Source organism: Notolabrus celidotus, chromosome 17, assembly GCF_009762535.1.
Source record: "Notolabrus celidotus isolate fNotCel1 chromosome 17, fNotCel1.pri, whole genome shotgun sequence".
In the NCBI taxonomy this organism is placed as follows: Eukaryota; Metazoa; Chordata; class Actinopteri; order Labriformes; family Labridae; genus Notolabrus; species Notolabrus celidotus.
The window spans coordinates 10,152,246-10,176,714 of record NC_048288.1 but is presented as its reverse complement, the minus strand read 5'-3'; the positions used below and the strand labels follow the sequence as shown (position 1 = coordinate 10,176,714).

The 24,469-nt window shown below is 41.1% G+C and overlaps 1 protein-coding gene across 1 annotated transcript in view; it reads left to right on the top strand.

Annotated features, from left to right (window-relative positions):
- znf438 (zinc finger protein 438) overlaps positions 1-24,469 on the top strand; it is a 55,395-nt gene that overhangs the window by 17,475 nt on the left and 13,451 nt on the right. The window contains 1 exon segment of the mRNA XM_034706372.1: positions 14,853-14,948. The gene's annotated coding sequence lies outside the window, so the exon portion shown is untranslated.

Here is a 24,469-nt window from a genome sequence, read left to right as displayed (position 1 = left end):
AGGGACACTGCTAAAGGGTTGCGGGTTATCATTTATGACAGGGTTCTGTTTAAAGTGAAAAATAACTATTGTAGCTCAGGATGTTACAACGCAGCTAATTTTGTAGTTGTTTAAGTGGATACTTAAGTTCCAATTAAAGCTAGGGTTGGTAGTCATGGAAAACTAGCATTAATTTGAATGTTGAATGTCCTCAGGACTCCGTCTAACCCCTCCCTCCTCCCCTCGGAGCTCCTCCAAAACGACGCCCCTGCTCACATGCAAGAGCGCCGCTGATTCGCGACCATATGATCATGACTGATTCAAAACTGGTCCTCAGCACATCGTTTGGGTTTTGCACTACGCCAACTCATGTCCCACACCAAAACAGTATCATAGTGAAAATTAAAAACACAAACAAACATGAAATATACGTGCAGGAGGTGGGCAGAACGGCAGGACAGGATTTGATTGGTTTCATAATTTGGCCCCTGATGGCAGGGATTGGTGGGTGTTTTCTCAGGTTTACTCTGGCTGTAGATAGCAGCCTTTTTTCGCTCTTTTTTAAGAACACATTATGTATTGATTGCCATCGGGACATAAAGATCATTTTAACCAGTATAACAAAAAGTGTATCTAAATCTGACTACCAATCCCAGCTTTAAACCACTAGTCTAAAGGTAAGAAAACACTCAAGAGTACAGTCATGTATTCAACAATGCTTAACACAGGATCACAGAGTCTGCAGATAAACAATGTGAAATTGGTTTGCTAAGTGTGGCTAACACTAGCAGAGCTAGCACCACCAGCCTCTAATCCTCCTCGCAGGTAAATGTCCTCATGCCTGTGTTGGCTACACATTGCTCCGATCAATTTAACCAGATACAACCTACATATAACCTTTTCTTCATTTTCAGATGTCATGTGTGCTTGTTTACATCTGTGTAGTATAGCATTATCGCATTATGGCAGTTCCCATTAACCGAAGCTACATCCCTGTTTAGTAGTGATGGATAGCTGCTCTAAAGGCAAGACACCCCATATCACTGGCAGTTCAGCCTACAAATATAGAAATAATCATAATTTGTTTAACCAACTTACAATTCTGGTTTTGACTAGAAGGAATGATGTTTAATATTAAGATGACCAAATGTGCACAACACAAATTGAAGTCCAGACTCTCATTGGCGCAGTTTTCTGTCTTGTACACCATCATGTTGTGAGTTATTTGCTGAGCTCACTGCATTATATCACATGTGGATTAAAACATAGTGAAACACCCAGATGATGAAAATAATAACCACAATACTACAACATAAATTTGACAGATGTTAGTAAACTTACATAGTTTTGGATTCCGGATATTTTTTCTTGGACTTATTGTTTTTGATGATACTCTGAGGAATGAGATCACAGAACACAAATATACCAATGTAGGCAGTGGTGGAACATTTCTATTGCAGAGTTCAGAAGGTTAAAGTGTGATGAAATAAATAAATATGAGTCAGTCATCTTGAGGAATAAGCTCCTCCAAGTCATATTTTCTGGATATCGAGGTTAGCGCTTTCCTTTCAAGCGTCATCCCCTTGTTTTTTCTTCCGTGACTCCTTCCCACTCACTTCCTTCCCTCCCGAGACACCTGATCGACGGCTGAGTTATGTTATCTCGCCTGAGTCAGCCGAGCCCTCACATCAGTCATAAAACAAACGGGATCCAGATTGAACCAACATGCCTATGTGGAGGCTGCAGTGTGGATGTGACCCAGGAGCAGAGCTGGGCCAAGCCAGACTATATTTAGCCCTGGCGATGCACAGGCTAATTGCCCTCCCAGGCCTAATCATTTCCAGGCTCTGCAGCTCACAAACGACTGGAGGGGAGGCCAAACACCCACTAACCTCATGTTAAGGAGATGTCAGCATCAATGGGGCTGTCAGAGCACTGCACGGACAAGACAAATTAGCACAATATCCTTCTCTCTGTATGCTATTAGACGCTCGGCAAGCCAGTTCGGCTGGAGAGTCCAGTATTGCTGTCTGTAGTGTATTAATTGAGTATGTTTCCTGCTGCTGTCTCCGTAATGTAGTGTGTGTCCTGGCAGCTTTTTCTGCAGGTGACACTGGGGAGCTTGTCTTTATTCCATCCTTGCTTTTGATGCTGGCTTGAGCAAAAGGATAAATCCCTCCACTGCTGCCTCCTACAGCCAGCTTAGCTCCTTGATGTGGGCCGAACAAAAGAAATGTGTCGGTACCTCCGCCCTACTAAACTTGCCTCAGCATAGGTGGGAAAGTTTACTTTGTTGTATTTTGTTTTCACTCCCCTCCTTTGCGTGAGTTTCCTGCTGGTGTCCAGTTACGCTGCTTCCTGCGAGGTTCCTGTCCCCGGGGCTCGCCCAGGTTAAACCATGGGCACATGATGGCCCAGGTCAGCAGGGGAAGGTAGGATGAACAAGTCGGGTTGCCTCAAGCTTCCTTCCTGGTTTAGTCCTCAACGGCATGCTGGGAAACTAGATTTTTCCAAGGCCTTTTTTTCCACTCGGCACACCTGGAGTGAGACCAGGTGTACTGCAAAGATGAAGGTGACAATATCCAACACTGTTAGTGTAAACAAACACATTTGTGGCAAATAGAAGGAAAACCGGATGAAGTAGAGGTTTCAGAAAACTCTTATCCAGAAGAGGCTTAAATACCTAAACTGGAACTCGAAATGTTTTGCACATGAACTTTGTTTTGACAATCACACCACCTCAATCTTAATGACCTCTGCTGGAGATTACACAGCAGAGTATTGGACCCCTCTGTCTCTATTGATTTCATTAAATCACTGATAGGGAAATATCTTTTCATAAAAAGGTCAGTGGTTGTGAAAAGCGAGAAACCACCATTCTTCAGTAGCAAGCTAGAAGATACTGATCTAGGCTAAAGCTAGCAAAAGCAGCCACAATGATACACAAAGTCGAGGGTTCTAATGTGACACTGCTGCGGAAATAAACTAAATACTCAGTTTTCTTGCTGGTTGCTTGTTTGCTTGTAAAACTAATTTTTTGTATTTTAATTTTTTATTTAAAAAGGCTTTTTATTAAGTGTTGTAGTTTTTGGTAAATTCATTAAGTGTTGACATTATTACCGAAAACATTTTTTCTCCCTTTTTTATTTATTTGATTAGGACAATGCATATTAATCAACATTTCAGCAGTATGCCTCAATGTAAATATGCCGGAATTACCACAATAGCTAAATTTCACATGTAGATCTAAGCCAGGTACTTACATAAAATCAAAAACAACTTCATTACATTTTCTGAAGCCCAAAAGATATACTCTTAAATTAATGGAACAATATCCATTATCAGGGTTGTGATTCTTAAAGATTTACCCAGAATTCTGGACTGTAAGACCTGAAAAGTCGACCCATTAGACTTAAAGTTTCCACAAGGTTGTTAGCTGGTGTTATGCAAGGATTCAATTCTCCAACCCAGTCAAGTTTAGAAGGACAGCTGTGAGCCATCTTAGCTGTTGGAGTTCACTGCTGTGTAACAAATCTACTCTACAGTAAAAGAACTGCCGACAGAGAACGACAAAGATGTGTTGAAAGGGTTTGGTGTGAGGACATTTTCATGAGTGCTGTGTTTTGTCAGTTTCAGTTTGATGTTGCTTTGATCTGTGATTTAATTATTCTCTGATAAGAACTACAACATACCGTATATTTAATCAGAAGATTAAAGTTTCTTTCTTTTCAGCTGCTAGATTGGCTCTAGTTGATTGTTTGCTTCTTCAGGCTACTTGGACAGCAAAAACCTTGATATTGACTTACCATCTTCACTCTGTCACTGCTCCACAGAAACATCAAAGCTGTGTGTCAATGCTTTTTTCTGATCCACAGGGAGTAAATTGATACGAGGCTTTGCTCTGAATTAGAAAAGACTGTTATTATGATTCTGTTTTTGGGAGAATTATTCAGAGTTGAGCTAACTACTTCCAGCTTTAGTTGTATTAGTATAACTCAGTATCATTTTCAAACTGTTGTGTAGTTAAACAAACTTTAATTGGGCCAGAAATAGAAGAAGAAGTTTGGTGAAATCCAAACCTGCCTCCTCAAGATGCTCACTTGCATATCTTTTGGTCGTAGGCTGCTGAGTCAAAAGGTGAGCAGAGAGCCAGAGGCAGAGAGGGAGGGAGAGAGAAAGAGAGAAGTGAACTGTGTTTGTCAGCTTTTTAAACCCTGAAATTGATTCTTCTTCTTCTGCGCTCTTTATTCTAATGACAAGCTAATCCCCCTCTCCTGTTTCCCTCTGTTATAAATAGAGCCTCTTATTTCCCCGCTCCGGCGTGCGGCTGCTTCTGAAAATTAGCACTCGTGATGAGTCTGCGCTCTCAGCAATCAATTTGCCACGCTAAGTCCCTCCAAAAAGGTTACCTGTGGCAACTGAGGCCCGGTCACGTAGAGCCGCCTCTCCCTGCAGCTAGTTAAATAAATGGCCCTGTGCGGAGAGTCAGCTGAATGAATGTCAAAATATTGATGTTGAATAGTTACGTGATTTCAGGGCATTCGTCACAGGGGGGGCGAGGGCTGGTTGTGTAAGGGGGTGTGTCAGCCTCAGGGCTTCTTTAATGATATTAGCAGAGATCTGCTTATTTATGAGGCTGTAAGTTATTCATGCTCAGCTCTGGGTATCCATCACAGCTACACTGGTTTACTGCAAGCTGCCACAGTCAGATAGCTAAGTAGCACTGCTGCTTGAATATCTTAGAATGAGATACTTCCCCTCCTTTAATATCTTATAATTTGTCTCTTAATGCAGAATTACATGCTGGTAGTCTGAGCTGACCTAAAGTGCCTCACGTGTGTTAGCAGCCAGGCCTTGCAGTGTAACTGCAGCCAAGGCCTGACATGACAGGCGGAGGACAGACAGTAACACTGAACCTTTGACTTTCTTATCTCTCTCTGTGAAAAATGTGAATGTTTGATGTTTTTTTTTACTGTCAGAAAAATGTAAAAACAAGGTCTCTTATTATGATCTAATTCCTGAAACAAACAGTCAAACAAAAGGTGTATTCAAGTCAGGGAACATGCTGTCTTTTTTCAATATAAAGGGTTCTCATCTGACTGCTTATCCCTTTGAAGAAACTGAAGAATGTAGAACATTTTCAGCGTGATTATGAAATTCAATTAAGCACTACAACGATGATGCCAACATTTCGTCATAGCAGTTAAAACTTTAGAAGAAATCCGACTGTTAAACCCTCAAGCAGATAGTGTGTGAGGAAAATCAATGCAAGCGAACTGGGAGGAGACACATATTTAAGGTCATAGAACTGAGCGGAGACTGATTGAATCACAAAAGTGCTCATATTTTACTGGTTCTACTGGTTGTGTAAGATGCTTGATTCTGATTGGTCAAAAAACCTTGACGACAGTTATTAACTTTCAATAACACGCGCAACGCCAGAGGCAAACTGCACTGCATTATTATAACAATGAAATCCTTATGAGTCTCATCTCCAGAGTGACCTGATCTCAATCCCTCCCCAGCATACATTGAGGTGCATTTACTCATGTATGTAAGGTCAGGACAGGTGTTAATATCAGGTGTAAACAGCCTCTGATTCATTCTATGCTGATGATTAAACAGTATTTTCTAGATTCATTTATATCGTCAAAAAATTATTGAAAAGATTGTGACAATATTAAGTCCTTGTTAACATGCTCCAGTTTCTCATTTTGTACATAACCTAAACATATCAAGGTTTGTACACAAAGGAGGAATGGATCCAGAGAGGATTCCCATTTATGTGTCTGCAATGAGAGAATTATGATTTATTTTCTTTGTAAGTTCAATCAAAACGCATGTAAAATACTGTCATTTAATACATTTGTTGACATTTCATCAATTCATAATCACTCCTCTTGTTTAGACCTTTAGATACATCCCTTGATTGGTTAATTGTTCACTCATCCAGCCTCAGTTATGACATCTGACAGCACAAGACTGACTCTGTAGCTGAATTTAGCTCTTCTTTGCTGACTGTGTAGTCCTGCTAATAATCATCTCATATTGCACTGTGAAATACATCCTTGGAAGTGGAGCTGACACACACCACCTTGCTGTTTGTGTGTGTGTGTGTGTGTGTGTGTGTGTGTGTGTGTGTGTGTGTGTGTGTGTGTGTGTGTGTGTGTGTGTGTGTGTGTGTGTGTGTGTGTGTGTGTGTGTGTGTGTGTGTGCTGCTGTTGGTGACTTGGCAGGCTGCAGGTCTCTGGGTTGCTCTGATAGTGCTCGTTCCTTTGAGGCCCAACATGCTGAGGATAACGACACCGGCCTCGTCCAGAGTCTGATCTCAGGCCAGCGAGGAGCGATCCAACATTTGAGCCGCCAGGAACGGGCAGAATTAAGATACACCAGTGGTTGATTGGTTGAGCACATGATCAGACGTGTAACACAGGTTTGATAGCTGATAGCAGTCCCCCCTTGCTCTGGCACACAACGCCGCCTGGATGCACCCTTGCCGAGTAAGCCCACCCTCCTCGTCTCCCTCATCTCCCCTTGATCTACCTCAACTGGCTCCTCTTTCCCCCACGGTTCCCCTCTGTTCTTTCTGTGTCTCTCCCCCCAAAACCTGTCTTTCTTCTTCGCCTGCTCCCCTCCCAGTTCCTCGTCAGATCCACAGGGCCAGATTTTTATCGCTTTTCTGCGAGTCCTGCGAGGGGAACCTTGAGGGTCTCAGTGGGATCAATTTAAAAGGGAAGCGCTTGTCTCTCCTCCTCTCCTTGGCCCTCTCGGCTGATTGGGTCCGCTCGCCAGGAACTCACAGGCTTTTGATCTCAACCACCCCCCCTCTCCTCACCGTCTCCACCCACCCCTGCTCAAAGTTTTTGTCGGAGCTCGGCATTAAAAAAAAATCTGTTCCACTTTCTGAGAAATGTGGGCCCCATCCCCTTTCTCTGCACCTGTGAGGGATGGAGTAAAAGTTTTGTAAACCCACTGGGTGGTACGAGCGATCTATGGCGTGATTGACTTCCCTTTGAAGATGTGAGAGCGATCCGTCTCTTCAGGTGGAGGTACACCGAAGAGAAACCTTCAGTCCTCGGGCAGCTCGCTTGAACAACTGGTGAGAAGTTGCTGGGAGGTGCGATGCATAATTTACAGAGCGTCTCTGTATTAAAGAGGAGAAAGGTACGAGGTGGTGCCCGGGAGCGTTCCCATGCTGAGCAGTGTGGAAGGTGCTCCCTCCTTTGTACGACATGAAGGAACAGTCAGTGACCCTGCAGCAAGAGGGACTACATCAAACTACAATATCCAAGCAGGGTGGGCTGTGTCCAGGGTCTTGTTCCTTTGTTGAAATCCTGGAGCTCTGTTAGACGATAACTCTGCTTTGTTATACTTTTGGGTCTTATTTTAGTAGTTCAGTCCATTATTCTGTTATGAAGACATTGTGTTCAGATGAGTAAGAGCTCAAATCTTGGAGCATGGTTACAAAATGTATCAGGGCAAGGATTCATAAGACAGGGTGTAAACTTCACTTCACATCACGGTGTTCCTGAGACAGGGAAGCACTTATTGACGGGTCTTTTGGATTAAAGGGTGACCCTGTTGACTTTTGGTTGTTGTAGGTACAACAGCTTTTAAAAACTCCCTCCTGAATGCCTCGAGGTTTTCATTACAGCTGTATTTTAGGAGTTACTTTGTCATTGTAAAAATAAACTAGCACGCAATCACAATGACTCTTCGCGTTCCGACTAGAGATAGACCAATTAACTGGTTGGCCAATTAATGGGGCATTTAATAAATAGAAACAAATAATGTCTGCAGGCACTGCAGGCAGCCTGGTCAGTATTGCTAGTGTAAAGCAATGTTAGCAATCCCTCTCGTGGCCTTTTAGCTTTTCTGCATTCTACAAGAAGAGCTCTGGTTCTGTGGAAATGTCGGAAACATGCCAACCCTAGATTTCACGTGATGTTACCTGAGCGTAAACGGTTAGACTTAATATGTTTCATGGAGCTTTTCATAGCTTAACATGGACAGAAATCCAGAAGTTTCTTGCAGACAACAACAAAAAGGTGATATCAGCATTATGTATTGGCTAACCTGCACAAAAGCTGATATTGGTCTACCACTAGTTCCAACCAACAGCTGTTGTAACTGACAACCACTGATGCTTTCAGCTAAAGGTCGCCAGATAACTGGGTCGCTTTTTTAACCAAAACACTGGCAGCAATATCTAGAGCTTGGTTCTTCAGATATTTAATTCCTTGCTTTGTCGACAAATGTCTCAGCGTGTCGCTGGTGTTTCCACTCTTGCTTGAAATCACACTGCCACAGACATTGGCGTTGTATTGTTAGCATAATTTCGCACTAAAAGTAGCCGAACTTTGAATATCTTCTGTGATTACATCCTCGACTCCAAGGTTGTTGTTCTCGCCAGCTGCCTCTGGTAATGCGTGATGTCATTGTTTTGCAAGGCAAGTGAAACTAAGTGGAAAACATTGATAAGGAAACTTTTAGACATGAAGGGGAATTGTGTTAATGACTTAAATTGGAACTGGTTCCCATCCCTACACAGGATTCCCCACATAACGGTGTAGAGATTTCAAATTTGTGGAAATGAGGGCACAGGTATCACATCTGTACTTTGATGCAGCCAGGGTGGAAGGAGTATTATATTATTCTAAGCAAAGGTACAATTACTCTAAACCAACAAGTGACCATCAATCTGTTAAGGGGTCCTGGGTAATAGATGGTACCCGGGCTGTCTCTTGGATAAAGTGTCTGACAAACCAATAAAATATTTGAGGGAAATTGTCTTAAAACTTGAAAATGAAGGCTTTTCATAAATTTCCTCTGCTTCATATTCTGCAGGTTTGTTGTGCAATATGAATAGTTTTCTGAGGAATGGGCAGTTAGAAAAACACTGTCAGTGTTTGGACAGGAGCCAGGACCCGTCACCCTCCTCCTCCTCCTCTTCATCCTCTTCATCTCTCTCCTGCCAGGTCAGTTGAGGTCAAACTGGAGTTTTTCTTGTCCTACCTCACTGACCTCTCCTCTCTTGGGAAAACTCCAGTCACGACTCTGGATTAAAATTCCTGGTAAATTTAGCTGGAGCGGACCGAATGTTCTTGCGCCTTGGCATATCAAAAGAAAACACCTTTCTCTTAACAGTTGGATGAATTCAACTTTCTTTACTTGGTCAGAGGAGACCTGAAAGTTTGAGGTGAATAAGTAGCTAGATTCATTTGGAGGTAAATCCAAGAACCCCTTATTTTTAAGGCTCTTGGGTCCCTTGGTGATGACATCATCATTGTAGCTGCGCACTAATTGAGGTTTAATGCTAGAGTAGAGGGAGCAGGGCTGTAATTTTCCCGCCCTGGCCTGGAATAGAGACGACAGCTTTTCATGTGGTCCGGGCTAATTTAGGTTGCAGTGCTGCAGCTGTGGGACACCTCACACTTTTGTGTTTCTCATTCTGCCTGGAGATTAAAACATATGGAAAAAGCAGCTTGTTTATAAAGTAATGTTAAGAAGTTAGACGTGCTGGAGAGCTGAAGATGAAGACATGAGATATTAGGAGACTGTGAGCTTTTCATCCAACAAAACACACACATGGAAATTTGACTCGACGTGGTTTTGGTTATATTTTTCCTGTGTCTGTTTCAAAACCAGCAAAGTTTTAAAGTAAGCCTTAAAGAAATAAATCCCTCCTCCCACTACCTCCTGCTTTAATGCAGCACTCATTCTACATGTAAAGGATCATACGTCAGTGTAACACATCGTGGTGTGTATAGGCCTCTGTAGGCGGAGGAGGAGGAGGAGTGAGGATGAAGCTGCTGTAATATGTAGAGTGCCGTTCTGTATCTCATTATGATCGTGTGTCCACAGAGCCCTGGGCGTAATGACATTCATCCTCCCATCAAGGCAAACACACAAACATAGAACTCTACCTGCTCTTTATCCCTTCGCCATATCAGAGCCTGTGTAAACATCAGGCCGTTTGAAGTGGAGAGCCTTAATCACAAGTGTAATCATTGACATTGCTCGGAGCTTACCGGCCTCAGAGAGGAGGAGCATGAGTCTGAGGACAACGTCAAGGCCTGAGGAGACACCTGATCGCAGCTTTACTCACTCTCATAGCTTTTTAAAGAGACAGCTTTGTTTACTCTTTACTTGACTTCTGCACTAAATATTTCAGCATCAAGTCACCAAAACATCTCAATCACATTCACTATGTTGTGTATGATACCCTGATGGGCAGTTTGGCACTTTAGATTGCAGCCTCTGCCATCAGTACGCACGTGTGTGTGTGTGTGTGTGTGTGTGTGTGTGTGTGTGTGTGTGTGTGTGTGTGTGTGTGTGTGTGTGTGTGTGTGTGTGTGTGTGTGTGTGTGTGTGTGTGTGTGTGTGTGCGCGCGAGGATGTATGCTACATGTGGTACAAAGTGCGTTGATGGGTGAGATGACAAGAAAATTGCTATATAATTTCAGCCTATGCACTACTCTGTGTATGAAAAGCTGTTCAAAAAACTGTCAGATATGTAAAGTGAAAATTCAACACCTCAGACGTAGGCTGTCATTCAGAGAAATTTCCCTCCTTCGGATGTCAAATAGCACAGTTGCAACCTATACACTGTTGAATTCATTAACAGTATCTAGCTTTCAGGTTTCAGTGACGTATAGTCTATAAGTAAAAACAACAATTTCTCCTTATTTATCTCAAATTGTGTTTACTTGAAAAACTCTCTCTGACATGAGTAAGGCTGGTAAAACCGTCCTAAAGAGCTGTGCTGGAGAGCCTGAACATGCAGCTGTGTAGTCCTATCTAGAACCATCTGCTTTTCGAGGTGGAGTTTGCAGTCCTGCTATAGCTACTGGTACAGTGAGCAGGTAGGCTTATTTTCTGTAGACCAGCTAAATGAAGCCACATTAAATCACTTTGAGGGACAGTCAGGGTCTTGAGTCTTTGGCACCTATATTTTGGGGGTCATGGGCTGAAAATTTTGGGAACCCCTGATCTAGACTACTATTTGGTTGTTAACAAGCACAGATGACAGATGGTATCTTGTAGTGCAGTGCGGTTTGGCATATTTTAGCCACTCTCTGTAAACGTGTTGACATCATTTACTTGCAGACTCAGTGATCCCATGTTTACTGGTGGTATACATTGTACTCAATTTTGACATTTTTTCCTAGAGTTCTTTTATTGCCTTCAGATCTTACACACCAAATTTTACAGTATTTTAAAAAACAATTTTTTACTGTTTAAAAGCTCATTACAAGAAATTCAAGGCTTTTATTTGCATTTAATATCTATAAATAAATGTAATATCTTGACGTATGAAATGTATTTGTACTGAGATATTTTGACCTGAAAATAGAAAAATACACTTGTTTAGATAGAAGTTTTTACAGTGTACATGCACAGTCGTGTCAGTCTACAGTGCTATGAGTGTTGACCATTAACCTGTGCCCTGTGTGAGCTCTCAGAGCCAATCACAGCTTGTTTCACTGAGAGGCGCTTGGTGCAGCAGCAGTGGTATATGACACACTGAAAAAGAAGCTGTCTGGTAGCAGGATGCTGTGATCAGTCCTTGTACGAGCAGTTTGTGTGTGAAAATGAAAATAAGCAGTAGATGTCACTTTACATTGTGTGTCAGTGCCACAGTAATGTACTGTGGCCTCGGGGTGTGATTTGGAAATGAAAGAGCGTTTTGTGATTAACTCTAAGCAGGCACACACACACACACACACACACACACACACACACACACACACACACACACACACACACACACACACACACACACACACACACACACACACACACACACACACACACACACACTGATCCCATTGTAGCAGTCAGGGCTAGCTGGCCTCTGCCCGGGCCAAAGCCTGTTAACTCCAATTCAGAGCGTAGAGGCTGGTAATGAGCACTGTCAGAGTTGACATAACAACCTCCCGCTCTGGGCTGAACACTGGAGTCAGACACAGACAGACAGAGAAAGGGGAGAGAGAGAGAGAGAGAGAGAGAGAGGGGAGAGCAGGTTCTGTCTGTGCTGGCCTGATCCTGGGACTGCCTGAGAATTAACCGTTACATGCCCTGTCAGATATAGCTGTGTTTTGGCTGCATGCTCAGTATTTGCCCTGGACTGTCATGCATGTTGTGTTAAAGGAAGGCATTTCTCTAAACTGCTCATTAAGATCACGGGAAATGTTGCAGTTCCAGGTAAATCATGTTAACTCAGACTTTAAGCTTGTGCATATAATTCCCTCCCACCTGGAGTGAATCATACTTTACTTTAAAGCTTAATACTTCAACATCAGTGAGCGTTTCAGCATCAAGACTGAAGTTTTATTTTAATGGAGTTGATTTCTGACTCGCAGTTTTGCAGGAATAAAAACAAGGGCTCTTCCCCTGAAGGTGGCCTTTAATATTTATGTAACAGTTTTATTTATTTCCATAATTTTGGAATATTTTTAATTATTGTCCACCCTAATTCTCCTTGATTAAACACCATAAATACAGTGACAAACAAGGGCGTTAAGCAGCGTCACTGGCAGTGCACAAACGTTTGTACCTTGTTGCATTTGTCCTCCAGGTTCAAATCCAGAGCAGTGTTTTTTCTTTACAATAAGCAATTTTCCGTGTGTCTCCATCCCGGCTCATTAGCATCAGCTTGTTTAGAGTGGATGACTTGCTGTGTTGTCTGATTTGAGTTCAGGCAGCAAAAAAAAAAAGCTTGGCATTCCAGCATTGCGTGTCCCGGTCTCCCATTTCTCAATAATTTATCCAGACAACTAGAATGATTATTCTATGAATATGCACTAAAATTCCTCTCTTGTGCTCTTTCTCTGTGAGTTTGTGCACATCGGTGTGTTCTTAAGTGTGCGTGTTTATGTGCGTGTGAGTAAATGTGTAGCTGTGTGCATGCAGCTCTTTTCCCACTGAAACAAAGGAGGTGTCAGGGCGAATTAGCCCCCCTACGACTGAACGCCCGGAGAGCTTAGAGATGCACCACAGGTTCTGCTGAGTCGCACATGAGCCTCTGTGTCTGCCTCTTCCCCTCTGCTTCCCCTCCTTTTACCCCCCCGCGCTCGCCCCCCTCTCCACTCCTGAGTTGCTCTAACAAGGTTGTTGGAAGAGGATAAGGCGTGTTAAATGAATAATTTACACAGAAGAGCGCTCCTTATTTATTTAATACGGCTGGATCTGACTGAGTGGGCAGCCTGCGTCCCCAACTGCAGAGACACCGGCTAAACGAGCGCTCGCGCGGCTTAATGGAGGGCCAAAGCGACAGGCATTTAGAGAGCAAGAGGGTACAAGGAAGCCAGTTTGTAGGGTGTGTGTGTGCACATGTGAAACAGGCCATGCAGAGCCCTGTTAGTGTGAATCTTGTAGCTGCTGAATATACTTTGTTGAATACGTGGTCTTAATGATGCAGACAGATCACATGACCCTTCACCTGGTCCGAAATGCAACCAAGAATTCATGGAAAATTCTTGTTCTCCAATAAATGTATAGAAACAACAATCTTGATTTCATGTAATAAGATACGACGAAAACACACCTGAGTTTAAAATGGTGAAATAAGAATGAATTGTGAAATTGTGTATCCCTCTTCTGTATTATTTTGCTGTTCCCTTTTCAACACTAAACAGTCATCACAAAGTCGACTGCTGGACTGAGCAAGACTTTCAGTCAGAGAAAGCTTCCTGAAATCAGGTTTCAAAACATGGCAGCATAGAATCTATGTTGTGAAACCTGCACCTTCAGTAAACACTGTTTCATATGTGTTTTACTGTTTCACCTGTTGTCAGGCAGTATCATATTGTGAAGAAAAGAAACAGGACCATAAGATGATTACTGGAAGTGATTTGTTTTGCTGAAGATGTGGAAACTCCTGTAAATTACCTGGTAATCTCCAGGTTATCACCTTCATCCTGAGTGCTTTTGTACATAGGTAATTCTAACTATTCTGCACTTCTGTATATACTTTATTTTATTCTATTTTATTTTATTCTATTTTATTTTATTCTATTTTATTTGATCTTTATTTTATTTTACTTTATCTATTCATATTTTGACTTTCTAACATACTGTTTATAAGAGCTCTTTAATGACCAGGTTTCCCTCCCCAGGATAAATAAAGAATTTCTGATTCTGATTCTGATGCTGTGATTTTAGGCCGTTATATTAACGTTTGTTTGGCCTTTACAGAATGTATTGTCAAAATTGAGATTAGAGATTTTGGTCATTAACTTCTAAATTTCTACTCAATTCAGTAAAAGTCATTCAACAGAGACATTTTTTCATCAGAGTGGATTTACACCTGTTCCCACTCTTCAACATTCAGAACCTAACAAGTTTTCATGCTCGTAATGAGCTATGTTCAGTACCAGAAACTAGGGATGTAAGGATTAGGGGTGTTCTTAAGTGACTCATTTCATAGTTTCAAACAGAAATTTAAGTTCTGAGTAATAGACAAGTCTAAATAGAAGAAAACATAAAATATATTAAAAAAATGTTTTAAAAGTCACTGGTAATTCTGTCCAATTAATGAGGGTGACATCATTTAATGGCTCTGAAATGTAACTATCAAATAAAAGCAACCTACATGAAAATAAATTAATGAGTTATAAGTGGTTGAATTTCACATAAATAGAGATAGTTTCTTTTGTGAGCAGTAATTTGAAATAAAATTAAGTTATTGTATCACTTAAATGTTTTTTTTTTCAGTCATTCATTTCATAGTGGCTTGTTTTTTCTTGAACACCTTGTAACTCTGTTTTGATGCAGAACAAACTGTTACAGAGTTCTCCTCGTATCGCTTCTTTCTATCACTCTTTGTATTGATAGAGGTCAATAATGGTCAATGTTTCATGTCTTTACAGGGGGAGTGTGGAGAGGGGGGGACAGGACCTCATCCCGGGCACCACCCAGAAAGAGGAGGAGCAGGGAGCAGCTGAGGAGGAGGGATCATCCAATTGGTAAAAAGCTTTTTGTGAAACCTCCATTGATTTAAAATAGGATACACTTTAATATTGAAATTGCCTAAAAGTTGCTCTTGAGTGGGTTATTTTAGGTGGAAGGAAAGTGTAAAGAATTGTTGCAGTGTTTTCTGTAGTCATGTTACAGGATTAGAGACGGCAGGAGTCATGGGAGAGGAGGAATCTGTTTGTGTGTGTGTTCTTAAACAAAGGTACGATGAGTGAACGTCTCCTGTTCAATAATTAAGAAGTCTTCATGTTTTTGTACGAGAGGGAGAGCACAAAACTGTTCCGACCAATCAGGTTAGGACTAAAATCCTCAACATCCCCTCTCTGTCATCTGGATTTTTCTCCTCCTCCTCCTCTTCTTCTTCCTGTGGACAGAGGCAGCCCCTCTCAGCAGGAGTGATACATCACCACAATTCTCCTGTGTGTGTGTGTGAGAGTGTGAATGTGTGTGTCTCCCAGGAGGATGAAATCCCACAGCTCACACTGACCTCATTATAAAAATAGCTCATCTATCCAGCCATCACATTTCCCTCCATTTCCCCTCTCCTCTGAATCTCTTAGATATATCGTGATCCTCTCTCTCCGTCTCTTCATCAGTGTTTGTGCTGGACTTAACGTGAGATTAAAAGCTTATGCAAGTCCTTGTAACAGCAAGGCTTCCTCTGCACCTGTCATTACCAATCTGCCTGTAATCTGGGATCATAAGAAGTCTTTTTAATCACGAAACATCTCAGAGTAACATTAAAGACAGTGTTTACACGATCTGCTCACATTGTCTCCTGTCCTATCTTGTACCTGGTCCACTGCCTCTCTCACTCACCTCCTCTGCCAGCGGAGCGAAAATCCCCCCCATTAGAGTGAACAGTGCTCACGTCTGGTTAATTTAGCAGCAGCATCAGTGATCATTACGGTCCAAGGCTGGCTTTGATCCTGCCAGACAGTGTTTCCTACAGTTTTAAAGACCCCTTAGCAGATGCTCAATTTGCAGATTCTAGACAAAGACGGAGACAGACAGACATGAAGAATTTACCAAAACTTTAGGAGAATGAAATGAATCCAAAGCTTTCTTTGAGGCAGAAAAAGATGATGGACCCTTCTCTCTTTTTTTCACTAAAACCCTTCTTTAATGTTTATAATTTACCACATTATCACCCGTGTTGTCACAGCACATTGGGAGATGTTACAAAAACTGCACTGTTCTGAGCCACACTGCTGGAGCAGCCCAGAGTACTGAAGATATGTGGGGATATAATAATTAGAATACATGTTTTAGAGTCTGAAGTGTTACCCCTAATAGGTGATATTGATGAGTGTGTGGACTGCTACAGTGGCTTGTAATTTGAGGGATATAAGATTCATTGCAATGTTTTCACAAGACAGAAGAAACTTGGACTCGGATCAATTCAAAATGCATTTGTATAACTTTTACCATGTTGTGATTAAAAAAACGTAGAAAAAAAAAGTTGCTCCAACTCTGTTTCGGGATTTCAAAGGGTTAAACTTGTCTTTTGAATGTTTTAGTTTCCCAGTCTGAAGTCAAGTCTCAACGGAGTCTCAAGGAGACTCAACTTCAGACAGAAAGAAACAGCAGAAAATTCTTCTACTACTTTCGGAATTTGAAATGATAAATGTTAAGTTCAAAAACTATTCATCGGTCTGCCTTTTTTTCCCCTCTTCATTTTCACTTCTGTCTTAAGAGCTGAAAAAGTTTAGTACTCCGGTTAAGTAAGGGGGTAAAAACAGATGGTTGTCTGTCTGTTGAATCTTTTGTCTCTGTAACTCGATCAATACGTTGAAGTGATGAAAAATCATCTCAGTCCGTAGCTGCCAATTTTATAAATGGTGGCTGAAATTAAATTCTGTAAGCACCGTTCAGAGCAACTCTGTGCATAAGCCAAGAAAATGACTAACCTCTGAGTGGGGCTGTTTTTTGGGGGGCAGTATAATGTCTCCAGAACTTCATTGAGACCCTGTTCCCTTCATTGGAGATGCATGTATTTGCTCAGGAGTAACCAAATCCCTGTGGTGAAAACATGGCTATATTGACACGAACAGAGTTCCCACACATCCTGGAATACCTGGAAAACAGTTAACCATTCCCATCATGGAAAATTAGTGAAAAAGAAAAATCCAGGTGTATAGAACTTTTCTTTTCTTGTCTTGTTTTAAAGGTGACATATCACGCTTTTTTCATCAATATATATTGGTCTAAGAGGTCCCCAAAACATGTCTTTAAAGTTTATGCTCAAAAAAACACTTTGAAATCAGATTTTGGCATGCCTGAAAAGTCCTTTTCTTCAGTCCTCCTCAGAACACTCCGTTTTCCCTCTGACCACGCCCCCTCCGGAAGTGGATGTGCCTCGGCTCTCCAGCACGTTGATCTAATGTTTACATGTTGGCTGAATATACACGGCTGCTCAGAGATCGCGTTACTTCAACCCTCTGAATCTGATCCTGACGGAGAGGCGCCTGTAGCAGGACCTTTCTAAAGGATTGGTCACAGATTTAGTGTTTCTTGTTGTTTTATTTATCAGTATGTAGACGTGTGTCTTGGTACACAGCTACGAACATGTAGCTATGTGGCTATGCTAACTAGCGCTAGCACTTATCCATGATAAATAAAAATCATCCACTAGATCTTCAAATCTGCAGACGTGGGGAGTAAAACCGACCTCTGCCAGAAAGGCAGCAGGACCTTTATGAAGGATTGGTCACAGATTTAGTGTTTCTTGTTGTTTTATTTGTCAGTATGTCGACGTGTGTCTTGGTACACAGCTACAGCTACAGCTACAGCTACGAACATGTAGCTATGTGGCTATGCTAATTAGCGCTAGCACTTATCCATGACAAATAAAAATCATCTACTAGATCTTCAAATCTGCAGACGTGGGGAGTAAAACCAACCTTTGTGTTTATTAAGACAGCCTACAACTAGCATGCCTCCCTCCTAAGCTCCTTGTTAGCACACATTTGTGCAGGTAATGAAAAACGGAGGGGGGATTCAGTATTATTTTATACAGTCTATGGGCTGAACAAGCTCCGAGCTCTGACTCCGTGACAGACCGGATATTGTTGTTACATAACAAAAACACGGAAGTCTGAAACGGCTCGTTTCACACACATTTACAGAAAGGTGTAGAAATCAAAACAGGGGCAGAATGGATTTTTTTCATTCTCGGGGGGTTTGTAGACATGCCAGGGACACATATTTCAGGTAAAGAACCATTAAAAAGTCAATTTTGCATGATATGTCACCTTTAAAGCTGAGTAATGTTAAATTGGATGGCATGTTTGCTTCAGTTGCTAGAGATGGTGTGCTAGCTAGCTTGTTTTTATAGCTACATTTAAGGTTTGTGATTCAACTCTGGCTCGGAGCGCTGGCTTCAAAAGTGTGTTTTGCCAATTTTGGAAGAATTTGACGCCGAATAAGACACCATAGTTAAAACTGAACTCCACTTAGTGTTACTGGTTTAAGGGTTAAAGCATGTTGTGATAACCTGGGAAGAGTCAGTAGTCTTTATTACTCAAAGCACACTTGACACTAACTTTCTAGTCTAACTTAAGGTTTTAACCATTGTTGTGTGTTAAGTTAAGTTAAGTTTTGGTTTCTTTTTTATTTTATAGAAATCATGTTCGATAAATTGTCAATACAGAATTGCATTGAAAGGACAAGACATCATTTGAATCAGACCTCCACTGCAAGGAATATATAGGTGTATTGGCACGATGTGTTCCTGTCTTACCAGCCAAACTGCCAAAATTGAGTCGTAGTGATTTCAAAGTCCACCTGGTGCCTTTTAGTTAACATTGCCCTCTCACCTTTACATCCAGCAGCTTGTTCCCTGCAGAAAGGCCATCTTATGTTAAACAGGAACACGCTGCCTCCCTCTGACCTGCTTTTAGAAGCGCAGGCTCACCTCAACAAGAGAGGAACTGTTTAAATCATCTGCATATTCCTTTGATCTTGCACCGGTGGACCGTTGCTCTAGTAGCAGCCATCATTAAAGAAGTTTGCATGACGTTCCCTCTTCCCTCCATCATGGCTGAAGCTCCAACATGTGCCCTTCACTCGCTCTCAGCACCTTGAATCCTCCACCTTACTACCACCCTTTGGCTTCAAAGCACACCTATGTTGGGTTGAAAGCCAAACCTGCATTTGCCTGTCCTTCACCGTTAAGCTGATGTGTTTGTGTCTGTGTTGTGTTGCCCTTGGGGTGGGTTACCTCCACCCCTCCTCCCCCCTCCATCTCATCTCTTCTCCTCCCCACCTTGCTGTTTATCTCTCTCCTGGCTCGTCACGTCCCTGAACCTGCTCTAATTAGCATCCCACACAACACTGTTTATTTACTCAGGTACCGACAGAAGGGGAGGGAGGTGAGAATGAAAGAGAAAGTCTGAAGGAAAAAAAGGGTAAAGAGACAGAGAAAGTTAGGAAGAGAGAGAGAAGGAGGGCTGGGAACAGGAAGAGAGGGAGAAAGGAATCAGAGAATCAAAGAGCTATGAGACTCTCTCACATAGCGGATGCAGGGGGTAATGATAGTTAGACAGACATGATGCTGAAAGTCGAGAAAGTGAGAGATGGAGAACTTTCCCTCCTCTCCACGCCTCCCCTCTGCCTTTTCCTCCGTTTCATCTGAGATGCAGAGTGCCTAAAATTAGCAAGCTGGCAGCTTCCTTCCTTCCTTCCATCCTTCCAGGGCCCCATTAAAGTTCTCCCATTGCAGTGAGTGATCATTAAGGTGGGACCAGGAACGCAGGTGTTTTCTTAGCGTCCCAGTCAAGGTTGCAGTGGAATCACATGTCCATGGCATCCTCCTCTGTTGAAGTGTTCATTTGTCTGAGCTGGTTTTCTACGGCGGAATTTACATGTACCACTTCACTGCAGTGTCTGCTGCACATCTACCAGCAGGGATGAAGAAGCAGATTAGTGAAAGAAGAAGGAAGAAGGAGCGATGTTAAAATGAGCATGCCTCTTCAGAATATGAGTGTGCTCATTCTGGATGAACTGATTACATCAAAGTCATGTGCATCACATTGTAGAATTCTTGTGTGAAGTGTGTAACAGGTTTTGTTGTGGTCATGCTACCTGATCTGTGTAGGACGCTATACCTGTACCTGGAAATCTGAAGGTACACAACCTGACCTTTTTTGGCTCTATTTTATGTGTAATATGAAATTGTTTTAAAATATGTTTTATATCATTAATGTTGTTGTCACGGTTGTTTGCCTTGACAGTTGATTTGACAGTTGTCCTAGTAAGGGATAATGTATGATTAGGAGGGGGTTATGGGAAATAGAATCCTGACAGGGTGAGACAAGACCCTTACGCCAGGCCTGCTACCATACATTATCTCACTTATTACCCTGCTACTAACGTAAGATAAAGACAAGTTGTCAAAAAATCATTGACTAAAAGATAATTTTATTGATTTAAAATTATTTATGTATGCAGTTTCACACACCTTTTTAAAAAAAAATAGTAAAAAAAATAACCGAGGCAATTGTCACAACTTCTAACCCTGCTGCTATCATCACCACTGCTCATGGTTTAAGTTTTTTTGTTGCGACCACTGCTTTTGCTAATATTGCTGGACAGGATCCAATATGAAAATGTCCGTAGCCTGCTGATTTAGCATGCTAACCAAACGTTTAGAAAGTCTAACGTTTTAGCCACATTGTTTACCAATTTGATGCTAACGGAATCTAACAGTTCCACCTCACCTTACGTACTATGGTGTCAACAAGCAGAAGTAAAATGTGCCGGAACTTGTTTCCACAGATTGATCTGACATGACATGTGATCCGTTTGCCTCTGGCATTGCTCATGTTAGTGAAAGTTGATAACCATCGTCAAGATGTTTTGACCAATACGAATCAAGCTTCTTACACAGCGGGAAGATCAGTAAGAAAGCCAGGTAATAAATCTGGATAACACCTGATCGGCTGCTAAGCTATCACTTGTTGGACAAGACTGTAGGTTGATCTATGGTTTAACAAAAGTAAGCTGTGTCTCCTTTTTGAGGATCTGTGGGTGGACTTTATGAGCTACAGGTGGTCGTCACAATCAATTGGTATTCTATTGATTTTTGTATTCTACCCGCACACACATTGACCTGATTTTTTACTTGTTTCATCTTATGCTCAACACTCTTTATTAACTTCACTGTATTATTATTACTTCTTATTTCTACATAAGGAAACCGTACTCGCCATACATCCCCAGTAATAAATCTACTTCTTTGTTTTAATAATCTCACTCTGAAGCAGCCTCACCAGCAGGTCCTCATTTCCTGTCTTGTTCCTGCTGCCCACTCAAAAAATGTGTTTGTTGCAACTTCCTGACAACAGTGACTCTGCACTTTTATGAAACTAAATATCTGACACTGCTGGTGTTTTATCAAACATTTAAATATAGCAGAGCTGCGTTTTAAACTGCGGATCACCACATGCTGTCACGTTGATGTTTGCTCACAGATCTGACTCTGCGTGGCTAAATTTGGTGAGTGTTGTGTGAGCTAACTTTAAAGACTTTGGATAGTGTGAACATCAGAGCTTTGAGTTTTTTCTGACACATTTTTATGCGTTGTCACCTCTCTGCACTGACAGCCCTCTCTTCTCTTTCAGCTACCTTCTATTTTTCCACCGCTCTTTAGTGCTGTTTGACCTATTCACAAGGGTCCAAATGTCACAGCAGAGGGAAAGGTCAGGTAAAGGTTTAGTGTTGAGCACAATCTGGATGGCTAACGCAGTGCTGGCTGCCTGAGGGGGAGGGGCATGTTAACACTTGAGACCTTGAACACACACCTCCACACTCATACACACACTCGGGCACACTGCTGTCACCTCTGCTCCACGTCGACGCCACTCAGCTCGGAGCCGGCAGCCATGTCATCTGCGTGCATGTGTGTGTGCGGTGTGTGTGCGGCGTTCTGCTCATTTGGTTCATCTGTGAGCATGGATGATTGAAGACATTACAGCTTCCAGGGGATGACACATGGCCTTGTTGGACATTGGGTCAAAGGTCACTGGTTGTCAGGGGTTTACAGCATCCTGCTTTCAAAGGGCACTTCATCGTTTTCTATTGAAGGTCCAGCTTGTCTGGATTGACCACTGAAAGGGTGAGCCTCTTGAACATTCAATCAGTCCACCAGCAACTATTGATTATTTTATTCTAAGAAACAGTGCGTACATTTAAGATATCTGTGAAGCAACTTTAATATGTTTAAAATTATACTCAGATCTGTAATTTTAAATACAGAAATTCATCATTCCTGTTACACCAGCAAAGATATTGATTACAGATATGGACAATTGTATATGGCTAAGTCAGATGTGTAAACAAAATCCAAATTCCTATATTCATTTTTGATATGATTTTGTTCCTGACTGAAATACCTGAAGTCTATATTTCACGTAGTGGAAGTTCTTTATTTGATACCTGAAAGTCACTCCTGACTAAATATAACAATAGAGCCAGCTCACAATTCATTTTTATTAATACAAATATCATTTTTACTAGTTTTATTTATATTGAATACAACATTATTAGGGCTGCATTAAGGACGAAAAATACAAAAATTGTGATTTCCAAAAATAAAGTATTAAGAGAACAAAGGTTGAATATTTATAAGATGAATCTTGTAGTATTATCAATCAATCATTCAATCAAGCTTAATTTATATAGCACCTTTCAAACAAATCAAATTTTCTTTACAGCGATTGAAAAACAAGAAAAAAGCAGAAATAAAATAATGTCACAACATATAAAAAAAAAGGATTTTGAAGAAGAGACTAATGCACATCAACAACAGTAAAATATATGAAATTAAAATTAGTTAAAGCATCAAAATAATAATAAGAATATAAATAAATACATAAAAAAGGGTAAGGATACATGTTAATGATAAGATAAATGATCTAAAAATATCACTAAAAAACAAATAGTTGAAATTGAATAAAACAATAAAAAAAACATTTAAATCAATATAAAACATTTAAGTAATACAGTTATGAAACCCTACATAAAAGCCAGTCTAGATATGGTTTTAGTTTACTTTTAAAAGTCTCAATATCTTTAGCTCCTCCTCTCATGAGAATAAAGTCATAAATTCATAACAAAAAAGTCACATTCATGAGATTAAAGTTGTAATTACGGTTCGGGTTTATAAACAGTGTACAGTATGTTTACTAAAACAACTAAACTGTGATATCAGAAGAGCAGTCTGCTGCCTGCACTGAAATAATGAATGGTGATCATCTTGTGAAGTTAAACTCAAGAGCTGAGGATGAACAGCGGTTACAAAAGCGTGCACAGGCAGCCTGTTGGCCTGTCCTTCCTCTTATCAGACTCAGTTTCTTGCACAATCCATTCAGAATCTTCATCTCAATGTCAGTATGCTGCTGATGAGCTGGAAGATTAAGCATTCAGTTAATTACAAAACTTATACCAAAGTTGAAATTCACAAGATGTTTCTTGTTTCTCATTTGAATCCAGGCAACTGCAGACTGCTCGTCTGATCTGTCTCTTCAAAACAACAGAGAGTGACGTAAACCTAAAGTTATGACATTCCCAAAAATGTTTTTCCTTATTTTTAAATGTTACGTCTTTATTATTGTAAATGCATGACTTCATCCATGTCTTCTTTAAATATAAGTCATAAATGTAAAAAAAAAAATCTGATTGTCTCATGTAAACAGACAAACAAAAAAAGGCGCACATCGCCTCTCAAGCTTCAATGTTACTTTCAGTCAGTTTCACAAACATCTAAAAACTCCTCACTGGAGCTTTAAAGAAAGGAGAAGGAGCTAGATGTCTACACACTGTGTATCTATCTGCCCTGATGCACAGCTCTACCACGACCCCCCTAACTGTTCTCATCACAGGTCACTTTGTTTAGTCCTTTTGGCGTCTCCTAGAGGATAGAGACAGCATAGTCACCCCTGGATGCTGCAATTTTTTCCCGAGCTGCAGTGTGCACATGTGATCCCTGAGAGGGGATAATTTAAGTCTAAAGTCTATACATGTCAGATGTTGATTTGTGCTCTGCAGCGACACCGAGTGCACTTTGGAAATGAAAGTCCAGGAAGTTACCAAGTTTTAGATGTTCCAGTGTCCATTTTTCTCGCATTGATATCAAAAACAGGTATCAGTATTGATTGATTGATCTTCACTGATAAATGATCAAAGTTCAAAATTCTGGTATCATGACAACACTATTAACAATTTGTGCAGACTTATGAATAAAGTCATTTTGACAAATAGTGCATCCAGAATTAAATTGATGAGCTCAGTAATTCAAGAACAATGAATGAAATGATTGATAACAATTGTAATATATTCCAGTCAAATTGATATGTATTAGCTTGTGCAGGTTTTGAGCGAGTCAAAAAGAATGTGTTGACATCCTCACTTGTTTTTTCTGCATTAGTGTATAAGAGCTTGGTATAGTTTTGGTCCTAAAATCAAGGTGTGTTTGTTGCCTGACATTCATACCAAGAGGAGAGTTTAAATA